We start from the raw sequence: 13,377 nt of genomic DNA on the forward strand, positions 1-13,377 counted from the left end.
AAAAGGGTTGCTGTGAAATGGGTCCATTCCGCTGAGATATATGAATGATTTGATCACATGAGTTCACATCTCAGGCGCGTGTCTTGCGAGGCGTGAGATGCGCGTCATCTATAGAATAGGAGCGACGCCTATTTTTTCTGCTTACCGCGCACGTGTCTCTACAAAAATAGACATTAAAATTATCTTTTGCTGTTCATAATCAAGCACTATTAACTACATTTTCAAAGCAGACATAATTAAATATAACAACACTTCCGTTTTTGTTGCTCTGGGCGAATTTGCGGCATATCTTTTTTCAACTGGTTCGATTTTTGCGAGTTTTCGACTTGAATTGATAACCACTTATTTCCATAGGCTATAGGCTATTTATTTATTTTACAGGGCCAGCCACCGCCAATCAAGGCTCGTTTTGATTTGAGACGGGAGGATGAGCTCACAGCAGTTCTCCTGCCCTCCGAAAACCACATACAGTACATAGGCTACAACGTGGCTTCGTTCCTCCCCTCCCCACACACACACACACAAATCAATACTGCCTCGATTATGAAGTGAGCCCAAGCGATCTTCAGTTAAAATCATCATTGTATTGTTTATAGCAAATTTAATAAAAGGTCAACTCTATAGGAAGAGAGTTGGCAGACAGACAGCAGCGCAGCAGCAGCAACGCAGCCTGTGTGGATGTGGATGCCGTGCGCGTCCCAGCCGCAGCCCCCACGCCACGCACACACACGCACTAGGTAGACGCGAGATGTCTGGCCCGGGCGTAAGCTCTCCCAGCCCCCACGCCTAAACCTAACCTCCCCCAGACCCTAAACCTAACCTCTCCCACCCCCCACGCCTAAACCTAAGGTCGGCATTGCGGTTGGTCGACATAGCGGGTGGACACCATCCACGGACGGTGTACCGTGTATAATTCTTGCTGGCGTTGAAATGCTTCTGAAAGTGTTTTGGTTTTGAACACGGTGTAACATACAAAGCCTGGTAAACCAGCCCGTCAACTCGGAACAACAAAACAACAGAAAACGGATTTTCTGAACCAAATTAAGAGCTCGTGTGGGTCTTCTTTCCCAATCAATTCCAACTTTTCATTAAAAGTGAATCTGCAATGAGCAGAGTTTGCCGGTGCGGCAGCCATGATCCTCTGCCTAGTTGCCGTAAAACAACGCAGACTGTCGCGCAGCTAGTTGCTGCTGTAAGTCTTGTCACATGGTCTTGTCCAACGCAGCGGGAGGAGTCTGTCATACAACGATGAGCCTCCCCATCCATTTAGAGGGGTGATCTGATTGGTCAATTTTTCAATTTTACTGTCACTCGAAAAATATCCTCACGGTGGGGTTAGGGTTCATTAGGGTTCATCCATTACATCGGCCATCTGCGAAATTTACAGCGGCCACGCAAACCAGAGAGCTGCACTGAGCTGCTATTCTTCCCAACAACACAGAGGTGCAAAATTCTGATAGGGTAACACAAAGGGCTTAATTCAGTTAACCCTTCACAGTCCAAAACAAACTGGAAAGGCAGTTTTAAGGGCTTATTTCCAGAGAAACATGTTTGTTTAGATGATTGGCAATTTATGAATTAATACAATAAAATTAGAACAGAACAGAATTACTTTTCAAATTTAATTTTTTAGAATATGTTAGGCCCTCACAGAGGGCGTAGAGGGCCCTGACTAGCCTAGGTAAACCCAGCCTCCACGTGACCTCTATGTGCTATCAGTCAGATAGAGGTCACGTGGAGGCTGGGTTTACCCAGGCTAGGCCCTGACGGGTCCCCACTGCTTGCCACAGTACCCAGAAAATAATTATATCGCACATTTCTCATGATCAGCCTGATCGCTTATCTGCTTTGTATACGGCAACTCATTAACAGAAAATACTTGAGTATCTTGGATATTATAACAGATAATATATATTAACAGATTTCTATATTTACTTCAATTTACTTAATGAAAAAGAAAACTGCATTGGAAAGAGATTACATGTAAATAATGCTAAGTGCCTCTATGAGCGGCTGCTGCTCAGCGGTTGAATCTCTTCCCTCAGGATCAGTTTAGTGCCTTGCTCAAGGACACTTTGACACCACTCACCTCTGATGCTGGACAGCCTGTCTGAACACCAGGTCGCTCTGACACCAGCGTTACAAGTCGGGGAACTGTTACGCTGTGTCCAGCGTTGGAGTAGTGTGATTACTTGCCCCCTGCGTGACTGTGCGCCTCTCATCACAGAACAACATACAGGACTGTTGCACCGAGAGGGCAATCAAGTCACCAACTCTCCTACCAGAAGACAGGGTTTCTGGTCTTCAGGGATAGGTGTTTCAAATCGATGGTGCCGACGGGCTCGAAGGCCTCAGCCGGTCTGTGCAGGTCGTGTCTCAGACACGAGGGCGGTGGCGGGTGGCTGCGCCAATCACCGGCTGAGATAGGCCAGGACGCCTTGAGGGGCGCCTGGGTGGTTTTAAAGTTCTTTTTCAGAGGTAAAAAAGAAAGGCATTCAGTTCAGCGCCGCTAGGTGGGCTTCGGCATGTGAGAATCCGAGTTCAAAACGAAGTAAAACTTTTTTTCTCATGCACACATCCGCAACCCACTCAAAACGTCCCCGCGACCCACTTTTGGGTGTTGACCCACCAGTTGAGAAACACTGGTTTAGAGCAGACTCATGGAATAAGAAGGAAATTAACAGACCTGGGTTGTTTTAATAATTCTAGCTAATCTGTTAAAGCTACCTTTTCTGATGTAAAAAGCGTCTCCAGTAAAGCCTGACTTCAACAGCCAGTGAGTTTGAGATTGTGAATAGTTTTAAAATTATAAAGGTAATGGCGCCACACAGTGGACAAAAGCATCACTACCCAATTGATAATACAGTATACGGTATAATAATTATTATTATAGCTGCTGCGCAGCAATGGGTTGTGGCCAGGCAAGTCTCAAGGCTTTGAGCTATTATGACATCACAATTGCTCGAGTGACATCAGTGATGGCATCACAATTGCTTGAGTGACTGATGACATCACAAATACAACCTAATTGCCATAGGTACTTAAGGTAATTAGGCTATACACAGGGCCAGAATTCAACGTTTTGATGCACTGTGGGCTCAATTGTTGACCAATCGAAAATCTGTTTGATACTTTTGTGTAGGACAATCTAACGATGCAGATGCTGAAGTTTGGTGTCGTTTGTAGAAAAAAATGTGGGAGTAGGGTTTAATTCGTTTTAAAGTTTTTGCAGTTTTGCGTTCTTTAGACTTCATAATTGGCCATAGGTTGCATTGTACAAAAGTTTCTCCTCATTTGGGCCCACATTTCAGTGAAACTTGCAAAGCTGTAGCACGTATGCCTGATTTTTTATGAATTGCAACTTTTATTTGTTGCACTGCAACCTCTCTCTTCATAACCTCACACCCCCAGTAAGCAGCACTGTGCTCTCCCCCACAGTTACAGCACCTTGGACCCACACTTTCCACCATCACGCTCCTCACCACACCATCATGGCCTTTGCCACTGAATTTCTGCCGTAGGAAGTACATCCTCTGCTGTGCCTTCTTGGTGAGGGCTTTGATGTAGGAAGTACATCATCTGCTGTGCGTTCTTGGTGAGGGCTCTGATGTAGGAAGTACATCCTCTGCTGTGCGTTCTTGGTGAGGCCTCTGATGTAGGAAGTACATCCTCTGCTGTGCGTTCTTGGTGAGGCCTCTGATGTAGGAAGTACATCCTCTGCTGTGCGTTCTTGGTGAGGGCTCTGATGTTCAGCTCCCACTTTAGGTCATGGCTGATAACAACACCCAGGCAGGTCCCCCTACCTCCACACTGCCTCTGCCCAGGCTAAGAGCCCCTCTCTCGGGCCCCAGAGACCCAGACAGGTCCCCCTACCTCCACACTGCCTCTGCCCAGGCTAAGAGCCCGATGGTGCCCAGCAGAAGGACTCCACTTTGTTGATTGGGCAGTTGTCCAGGATGATTGGGGGAGGAAGGGTTGGATTCCTTCTGTAGTCCACTATCATCTCCACTGTCTTTTGGGGATTTAGCAGCAGGTTGTTTTGTTTGCACCAGGTCAGCAGGTGGTCAACCTCCTGCCTGTAGTCAGACTCATCTCCCAATGAGGGTGGTATCGTCTGCAAACTTCAGGATTTTGACGGACTGGTGGTTGGAGGTGCAGCTGTTGGTGTAGAGCCCGAAGAAGTATGGAGAGAGGACACCACCCTCGGCGGCACCAGTGCTGATGGACCGAGAGGCAGTTGTATGTGTGCCCATCTTCATCTGTCAGTCAGGAAGTCTATGGTCCACTTGCAGATGGAGTCGGGCACACCCAGGTGGGAGAGTAGAAGGGCAGGGGTGATGGTATCAAATGCTGAGCTGAAGTCAACAAACAGGATCCTAGCATAGGTACAGTAGCTGTGTTGTCCAGGTGTGTAAGTAGTGAAGGGCCATGTTAATCGCATCGTCTACAGACCTGTTTCCTCTGTAGGCAAACTGCAGGGGGTCCAGGAGTGGGTCTGTGATGGATTTCAGGTAGGTCAGGACAAGGCGCACAAAGGACTTCATGACCACAGAGGTCAGGGCGATGGGTCTGTAGTCCTTAAGTGCCGAGGGCCTTGCCTTTTTTGGGAGAGAGATTATTGTTGATGTTTTGAAGCAGGCAGGTACGTGGCAGGTTTCTAGTGAGGAGTTGAAAATGTCAGTGAACACTGGTGCCAGCTGGTCAGCACAGTGTTTCAGGGTGGAGGCGGATATGGAGTCGGGTCCTGCTGGTTTCCTTGTCTTCAGACTTTTAAAGAGCTTGTTTACATCACTTTCCTGGATGAGAGGTGGTAACGACTGGGGGGGAGGGGGCTGCAGGCAGGTTAGCTCCCTCAGCTCCTAATGTGTTGGTGGGGGGAGGGGGCTGCAGGCAGGTTAGCTCCCTCAGCTCCTAATGTGTTGGTGGGGGGAGGGGGCTGCAGGCAGGTTAGCTCCCTCAGCTCCTAATGTGTTGGTGGGGGGAGGGGGCTGCAGGCAGGTTAGCTCCCTCAGCTCCTAATGTGTTGGTGGGGGGAGGGGGCTGCAGGCAGGTTAGCTCCCTCAGCTCCTAATGTGTTGGTGGGGGGAGGGGGCTGCAGGCAGGTTAGCTCCCTCAGCTCCTAATGTGGTGGTGGGGGGAGTGGGGTGTAAATGACCATCTCCCAAAATGTTTGCGTACCTCACCTCTACCACTTGCTTTTTAATGCTGCCCTTGGTGGCGGCCATCCCGTCTGCTCGGGAACCTTTTGAACACGATCTCTCCTACAGCTAAATCCATCATTCTACAGTCCTAAATACACAATAGTGATGTTGGCTTATGACATTCTATTGTTCTGTGAAATATGAGATGAACATATTAAAGTTTTCTCCAATCAACATGACCGTGAACATCCAACTCAGGCGTGAGTGGGATCACTCACATCCTGCTTTGCCACTGCGGATGTCTCTCATCAGGCAGCAGGCACACACAATGGCCCCTATCTCCAGGATACCAGGAGCAGTAAACAGTACAAAAAGTGGACCAACAGTCCATTTGATTATGAATGTGCGTAGTGTTTTGTCTGTTTTATCCGAAAACAACTTAACAAAGACGTAAATTTGAATGATGATCATCAGGGAGAGGAGGATAGAAAACATCCTGAGCATGGAGTAGTCCTCTTTCCAGGTGCCACAGCAGCCAAAGCAGGCATTGAAGATCACCATCACACCCAATATAACTACGATTATGGCTTGCGTCTGCAATGACGTATTGCCGTATACTAGGTACATCGTAGCAAACACGAACAGGAACAGGCCCCATATAGAGATAATGAGGTTGAAGAAGAACAGCAGGACCTTGAGAAGTTTCATTCCGAAGATCAATGTACTTTTTGAAGAGTTTTAGGTCCCATTTATGACATTACAACTGCTCGAGGGACATCACTTATGACATCACAGTTGCTCAAGTGACATCACTGATGACATCACAAGTGCCTGAGTGACTTCAACATGCAGTTTTCATTTGTGACGCATGTAAGCGCTGAAGTGATTTTGAAGTGCTTGCTGGTTGAGGTTATGTGCGCTTCACCCCAGCAGCCCAGCAGGCTGGTCCGGTGCTCACAGAAGAGGGCAATCTTGTAAGGAAAACTTGAGAAAAAATCAAAATAGGCACTGGAGCACACGGATCCAAAATTCTACTTTTTTATTGTGCTTGCTGAAAGCAAGGCACAATCTATGAAATCCGCCATACTTATTATTATTGTGCTTGCTGATAGGTAGGCGCACCTTACGTTTTCTCTCCTGTGGCCCTGCTGTGGTCACAGGACATTTTGGTTAGCACATTTTCCTATTTATAGGCTACATGTCTACGGTTTAATGCTGAAGAAAATGAGGTTGCCGACCATCATGGGCTGCTTCTTACCAAACTACATGTAACCAGGCCTTCACTATTATTCCACACAGAAATAGATTACAATGCTCTAAATAACTTTTGACAATAGCTACAGCATGACTGCTACATGCTAGACCAAATGTTTTCATATGACACTAGATAGAAGTAAGTAAGTTAAAAACCAAATGATCGCAATCTGCACACCTGGGGGTACGTACACAATCTGCACACCTGGGGGTACGTACACAATCTGCACACCTGGGGGTACGTACACATGCCAACAATCAACACGAACCTTCAATCACAATGATGTCGTCAGTGATGTCACTCGAGCAATTGTGGCGGCATCTGTGATGATGTCATCAGTCCTTGGCATGGAAAGGTTTGGGAGCCCCTGTTCTATTATTTCAATCTTAGCGTCCATGCTTGTGTTTCCCACCTACTTATTACATGGTTTATTATTCCAACAGATGGGAGGGAAACCCCAGTAGCACTGTTCAGTGGTTAGGGCCGCCTCAGGCGCTGACAGGGTTCTGTGGTTAGGGCCGCCTCAGGCGCTGACAGGGTTCTGTGGTTAGGGCCGCCTCAGGCGCTGACAGGGTTCTGTTCAGTGGTTAGGGCCGCCTCAGGCGCTGACAGGGTTCTGTGGTTAGGGCCGCCTCAGGCGCTGACAGGGTTCTGTGGTTAGGGCCGCCTCAGGCGCTGACAGGGTTCTGCGCACCCTCGACTTGGAGCCTTGCCGCCGACTAGCAGCGACAGCGAGACTGTGCATACTCGAACGTTAACTCGGCGCATTGGCTGTGGTCCACGTCCAAAACGTTATCGTGTCGTTTACCAAGAACTTGCAATCATGTCGGTGGGGGGACATTTTATTGTCCCTCCATTTCAAAACTCATTCTAGTGAGCCTGCAGAAGGCTTTGCTAGATGAGGGACAAGCACTTAGCAGAGTGCAAGAGCAAGTCCTCACAACAAGGACGTGACGCCGCAGAGTCACATTTTCGAGGAGCTGCACGGCCCCTCCGCCGAGCTGCGCCGATAGGACGCCCAGCTGCGGCGACCCCTCGGCGCCGGCGATTTCGCTCGAGCATAATTTGCACTTAAGGGAGACACAACTAGGATACATTTTCCCAATAGGAGATAGAGATTAATCAAAATGCTGTCTTTTATTGTTCTTGATCATCATAGGGTAAAAAAATAACTACCAATGAAAAAAAGATTTTTATTTTTTTTCAGAAAAGGATTGATGTGATTTTACCTTACAAGCTCATGTGAGACACAAGTTTGATTTAATAAAGTTCATGTCAACTATAAACCTATGTCAGGTAAACACTCTTCTGCAAATGAAAAGTTGGATAAAGTGATTTTTGGAGTAAGCAATCTGCATTCCAAGCAGGGAAAGAAAAGCTTGTCGTGTTGCTTGTTCATACCATGTCACTGAACAGGTGGAAGCGTGATGACGCAATCCGTTACATCATGAATCACTGCGTGCCCCTGCATCAGTTATCATGACATCATAAATCACTGCGTGCCCCTGCATCAGTTATCATGACATCATAAATCACTGCGTGCCCCTGCATCAGTTATCATGACATCATAAATCACTGCGTGCCCCTGCATCAGTTATCATGACATCATAAATCACTGCGTGCCCCTGCATCAGTTATCATGACATCATAAATCACTGCGTGCCCCTGCATCAGTTATCATGACATCATAAATCACTGCGTGCCCCTGCTTCACTTATCAGTTCAGTGGACATTGTGCATCATTCATCACTGATGATGATGATGTAGTCTCTTAAAACAGACTGTCTCATCTACATCCGGCGAATGCAGCTATATACAGTCTGTACGTTACACCCCCAGAACATGCACAAGGAAGTTGGGGAAAAAAAACTTCAGACTGGAAGGAAGTTCTACGGAATCCGACCAATCACGACACGCGAATGCGGCATATTGGATTCTGATTGGACTAATGAGCGGAAGACCCGCCTTTCTGCTTCCCATTCCGGTTGGTGCATGATTCTCCCCCACGAAGTACAGTCAGACGGTATGGCGGAAGCATTTGAAAATTGCGGAAGCCAACTCGTCTGTTCTAAGAGACTAATGATGATGCTACTGAGACTTCATTCACTGTCACCACTGTGTCCCCAAAGATACAAAAACAATACCAATTAGAGCTGCTGCGCAGCAATGGGTCGTGGCCGGGCAAGTCTCAAGGCTTTGAGCTATTATGACATCACAATTGCTCGAGTGACATCAGTGAGGGCATCACAATTGCTTGAGTGACTGATGACATCACAAATACAACCTAATTGCCCTAGGTAATTAAGGCAATTCGGCTATAGGGGGCAAAATTCTACGTTTTGAATGCACAGTGGGCTCAATTTTTGACCAATCAAAAATCTGTTTCATGCTTTTGTGTAGGACAATCTAACGATGCAGATGCTGACATCTGGTCTTTAGACTCCATAATTGGCCATAGGTTGCATTGTACAAAAGTTTCTCCTCATTTGGGCCCACATTTTGGTGAAAGTTGCAAAGCTGTAGCACGTATGCCTGATTTTTTTATGAATTTTCAAAGTTTGAAACTTTAGACGGTCGCTGTAGTGCCACCGTTAGGACTATTGGCCCCAAATTTGCATCAAAGACGTTTGGCATGGGACTGGACCTTTGTGCAAAGTTTGGTTTATTTTCATGCATGGGAAGTCGAACTTCCTGGGAGAAGAATAATAATAATATCCAAAAAATGGGTTATACTTGATGGTAAAAACATATAATGGTAAAAATGGTAAAAATGTGTTATACTTGACCTGTATAACCTGTAACCTGACCTGGTCTATTTATTTTTAAACATTTTTAATACTGAATGAATGTTTAATACTAATGTTATGTTAAATTATCTCTGTCTTAACCTGGCACAGGAAAAGAAAATTTGAAAACATACAGAAATACCCATTGTAATAGGTGAGCACATCAATAAACTATGTGTTTAGTGATGCGTCTGCTAAAGCATCTGCTAAATGATGTAATGTAATATGTGTCATATATTTATTTAGGTAGAAATAAAATTTCTGATGGCACAAGGGTTTTCTGGTCCAATCTTTTTTGCCGCGAAAACTGCCGCGCTTAATATTGTTTGGCCCGCGACTCCTTATATTTTTCTGTATGCGGCCACCCTTGGCATAGGACAACATAAGTCTTTTTCCTATCCTGCTGTATCTCTCTGTACCTTTCCCGCAGAGCGCACCACAATAGGCTAGTCAGTGCCATGTGTCATCTTTTTTCTTTTCTTTTGGTGTGTGACGTGCTTGTGGCGTGGTCTCCGCATCAACATACAACAAACAATACAATACAATAATTCTCAAATCCACTTGACATCAGATGAATGAATGAAATAGCCTACGGTTTATTGACGTCTAAACACTATAAACTGTTACCCTCTACTGACGGACTATGTGTTTTTGCGCCTCCTGGTGGGTGAAAACAGAAGTGGAAAAAAGAAAAGAAAATCGGCACCGCAGCAGTGCCGCGCTTTTCACGCAGGACAGTCACGGTGAATTGGTTCCATTTTGGATGGCTGCATCTGTACAGTATAACCGTTATGTGCAGTGGAAACATTTCATAGTGACCCGGACCTAACCAAACTGCCACCATTTCACACAAGAGGCGCATAGGTCTTTCTGGCCGAGACTCATCAGCTGACGTTAGCTTAGCAGCTGCTAGCTCACTAACCAGCTCGGTAGCACTTTTATCAGACAAAAATTAGTGTTGTGCAACAAGCAGACTTACCAGGTATTTCCAATATGTCCGGTATAATCCATACTGCCTTTATGATAGCTGTTGCAGTAACAGGAATCCACTTGTACAGCGTCCAACTTCTCCACTTTCACTTTATCCATGTTGTTGCCTGTTGCTATGAAAAACAGCACCACACAATGCTGTATGCATCCTTGAAACAATGCGTTATGTAAACAAATGGCAAAAATGTGCGTGTCCTCTGTTCCCTTCTCTGCCTGCCTCAACTGATGACACCCCCCCGTGCCTCAACTACCAGATTAATGTAAAATACTGTGAATTCTAAGTTTAAGTGCAACACAAAAACATACACGGCTCCTAAATTGTTCTCATCAACTCCCCACCTACATCTAGTTCATTTTTATCCGCGCCCCATCCTGTTAATTTACAGTATTATTTTACACAAGACCCGGTGCAGGACACTGCTCTACATTACCCAGACGGCCAGAAGACTGTGGAGAGTCCAGGACTTTGAGAGCAGGACGGAAAGAGAGAAAATGGTGGTGAGGTAGCATTAAAGAGCACTTTGTGTTTCGGCAGTCCTCTCATTGTGGACGCCAAACTCTTCATTTTGTGAGTCTGTATTCACCCTCTCATCCACGGACACTGTGGAGCTCCCCGCCACGGCCGCGCCGGCCTCCAGGCAAGGCAGCTTGATGCACGAACGCATTCGCAGTAGCAGGATGCCAGCGGTGGCGATGATGGCAATGCAGCTGAGCACTGCAATGAGGATGCTGTTGCTGGCTGCCTCTTTGTCGGACGAGTCAGATGCTGGGCCTGTACCATACAGGACCAGAGTGAACTGAGTCAGAGTGCCATAGCCTGTGGTCTTAGCCACATTCTCTATTTCCAGAGTCCATGCCCCACTGGGGTTCTCATCCCAGGAGTGGGTGGTCATGAAGGGCCAGTCCTTAAAACCTTGAGACGAGTAGTCATGAGGCCTGGGGGTGAGCAGGGTGGAGCGCGTGCCCATGGGACTAATAAGGTGGATGGCCAGGTTTCCCCTTTGGTTGCAGGACAGGGTGAGCTGGGCCTGGACGTGCTCTAATGAGCTCACGTGGTTGGCAGTCCTGTTGCAGCCATCCACTGTCTTGTTAAACACCAAATGTCTCCCAATGTTCCTAGGTTTAGAAACCATGGAGAGAACACATATACGCTGTGGCCCCACACTGGTCCATTTGCTTGCCAATGTCACAATTGCGCCAGCATCAAGGAGGCCATATCCGTATGAATGGCTCACTTTGCGTCCGACTCCATTGGTTCTCCAATCGTTGGTGTGGAGGTGGGCAGGATGAGACGTTCGTACTACCAGATGTTGCATATCCCTCCAGGTCAGATGGTTATTGGCCTCAAGAGCAAGGGCGATGACACCAGCGGCCAGCGGGGCAGAGGCGGAGGTGCCGGTGTGGGAGTGAGTGCATTTTGATTTGAGGTCTGTCGTCACAATCTGCTTCTCGTTGGGGTTCCCAGAGCTGTAGGTGGTGGCGAGGGTGGAGGAGCAGGCCTCGCTGTACGAGGGAACATTGCCATTCTCGGTAGAGCTGCTGATGGACAGCGTGTAGATGCTGTTGGCGTAGCCGTCGCAGTTACAGTTGTCCTTCCCCCCTCCGTTCCCAGAGGCCCACACAAAGATGGATCCCAGACCCCCACGGCCATCTGTGACTCCATCAAAAAAGGATTTGTTGGCGAGCTTGCCAGGTCCTCCGACAGTTTTGCCATCATCCTCTGGGCCCCAGCTGGCACTGTAGATGTGGATGTGTTGGGGGTTCAGTCTGAGAGCCTCGGCCTCCACCATGTCACCCATCTTTCCATCTAGCATACGCACACCTCCAATCTTGGCATTGTAAGCCACTCCGACTCCACAGACCCCATTGTTGGCTACCGCTGCCACCTCTCCTGCACATCGTGTCCCATGCCTGTTTTCACCAAGTGCTGTGTATCTTGGCTGAGGATCAGGGTCTCCATCATTAAAATCGTAGCTGGCATCTGGGTCGTAGTTCTGTTCCAGGTCAGGGTGGTTCTTTTCTATCCCGTCGTCCAGTATGGACACCACCACACCTTTACCTGTGTAGCCCAACACCCATGCACCTGTGGCATTCAGGTCACGGTGTTTCTCATTGTACAAGTACCATTGGTCTTTGAAATTGGGATCTGAAGGCTTTGTGAAGACAGCCCTCTTTACCCTCACTTTCACCACCTGCTGCTCTGCCCAAGTCACCTTGGGGTCTCCTTGTAGACGGACTGTTGCCCGGTGATCTGACAGCGATCTGTTCACCAATATACGATGGCGAAAGTGATAATAATCACCAAATGCATGTCCAAGGTTGATGAAACCGTGTTTACTGGCGACTCGGTCAGCTTCCGCCTGACCTCCAGGTATGTGGACAGCCCATGAGTTGCTGTACACCTTCTGAGCATCACCCTGTGCTGTTGCCAGCCCATAAAACAGCAAGACCAACAGATGTGCTACAGTCGCAGCAACTCTAGGGCTTACACAGAGAGATGGAGGGCCAAAAGCCATGGCTTCTCCTAGTGCAGCAAGTCTCTGAGCGTGTGTGACCGATGACCGGGACGCTCCATCTTCAATCCTAATGGAGGGTTGATTGTGCAGGTTGACCAGAGCCTTTACCTGTGCTGAGAGCTGCCGCAGTTCTTCCATCTTAATGGAGGATTGAATTTGCTGGTTAACCAGAACTTTTACATCTACCGAGAGCTCCTGCAGTTATTTGTGAGCAACAAACTTGCAAATAAGAACAAAGACTGAAGGCTGTTGCTGAAGTAGATCTTAAACTCTTAAACTGAATTTACAATCTGCTGGCAGAGCACACCCTTTATAGCCCTCGAACATGACATCACATTACAGTAACCCTAACCTGACCTAACCCTAACCCTATCTATCATCAAGTATGACATCATTAAAACCTTCAACAGTGACGTCATCACTGTGGCATGACTCTCACAGTGACATTATGTCAAGAGTGACATCATCAGTGAAATCATCAATGATGACATTATCATCAGTTATGACATCATCACTGTCGACTCATCACTGTGGCATCATCACTGTTGACATCCTTGGTGACCTCATCATCATCTAACAACAGATACACACAGGCTCACACATAAGATTCACACAGTGCATCCTGCACTCGTGCCAATGGTTTGTGAACAGCGTTTGTGGCCAACTCGCATTCTAAGTTTCAAACGCCC

At 47.3% G+C, this 13,377-nt stretch overlaps 1 pseudogene across 1 annotated transcript; it reads right to left on the reverse strand.

Moving 5' to 3' along the window:
* Window positions 1-2,278: 2,278 nt before the first annotated feature.
* Window positions 2,279-12,826, reverse strand: LOC310800645 (furin pseudogene; annotated as a pseudogene). The gene is made up of 3 exons: window positions 10,693-12,826; window positions 6,574-6,627; window positions 2,279-2,418 (listed from the first exon to the last, which is right to left on the reverse strand). The product of its transcript is annotated as a furin pseudogene (transcript).
* Window positions 12,827-13,377: the final 551 nt, after the last annotated feature.

This window comes from Poromitra crassiceps (genome assembly GCF_964638095.1).
Source record: "Poromitra crassiceps genome assembly, chromosome: 30".
NCBI lineage: Eukaryota > Metazoa > Chordata > Actinopteri > Beryciformes > Melamphaidae > Poromitra > Poromitra crassiceps.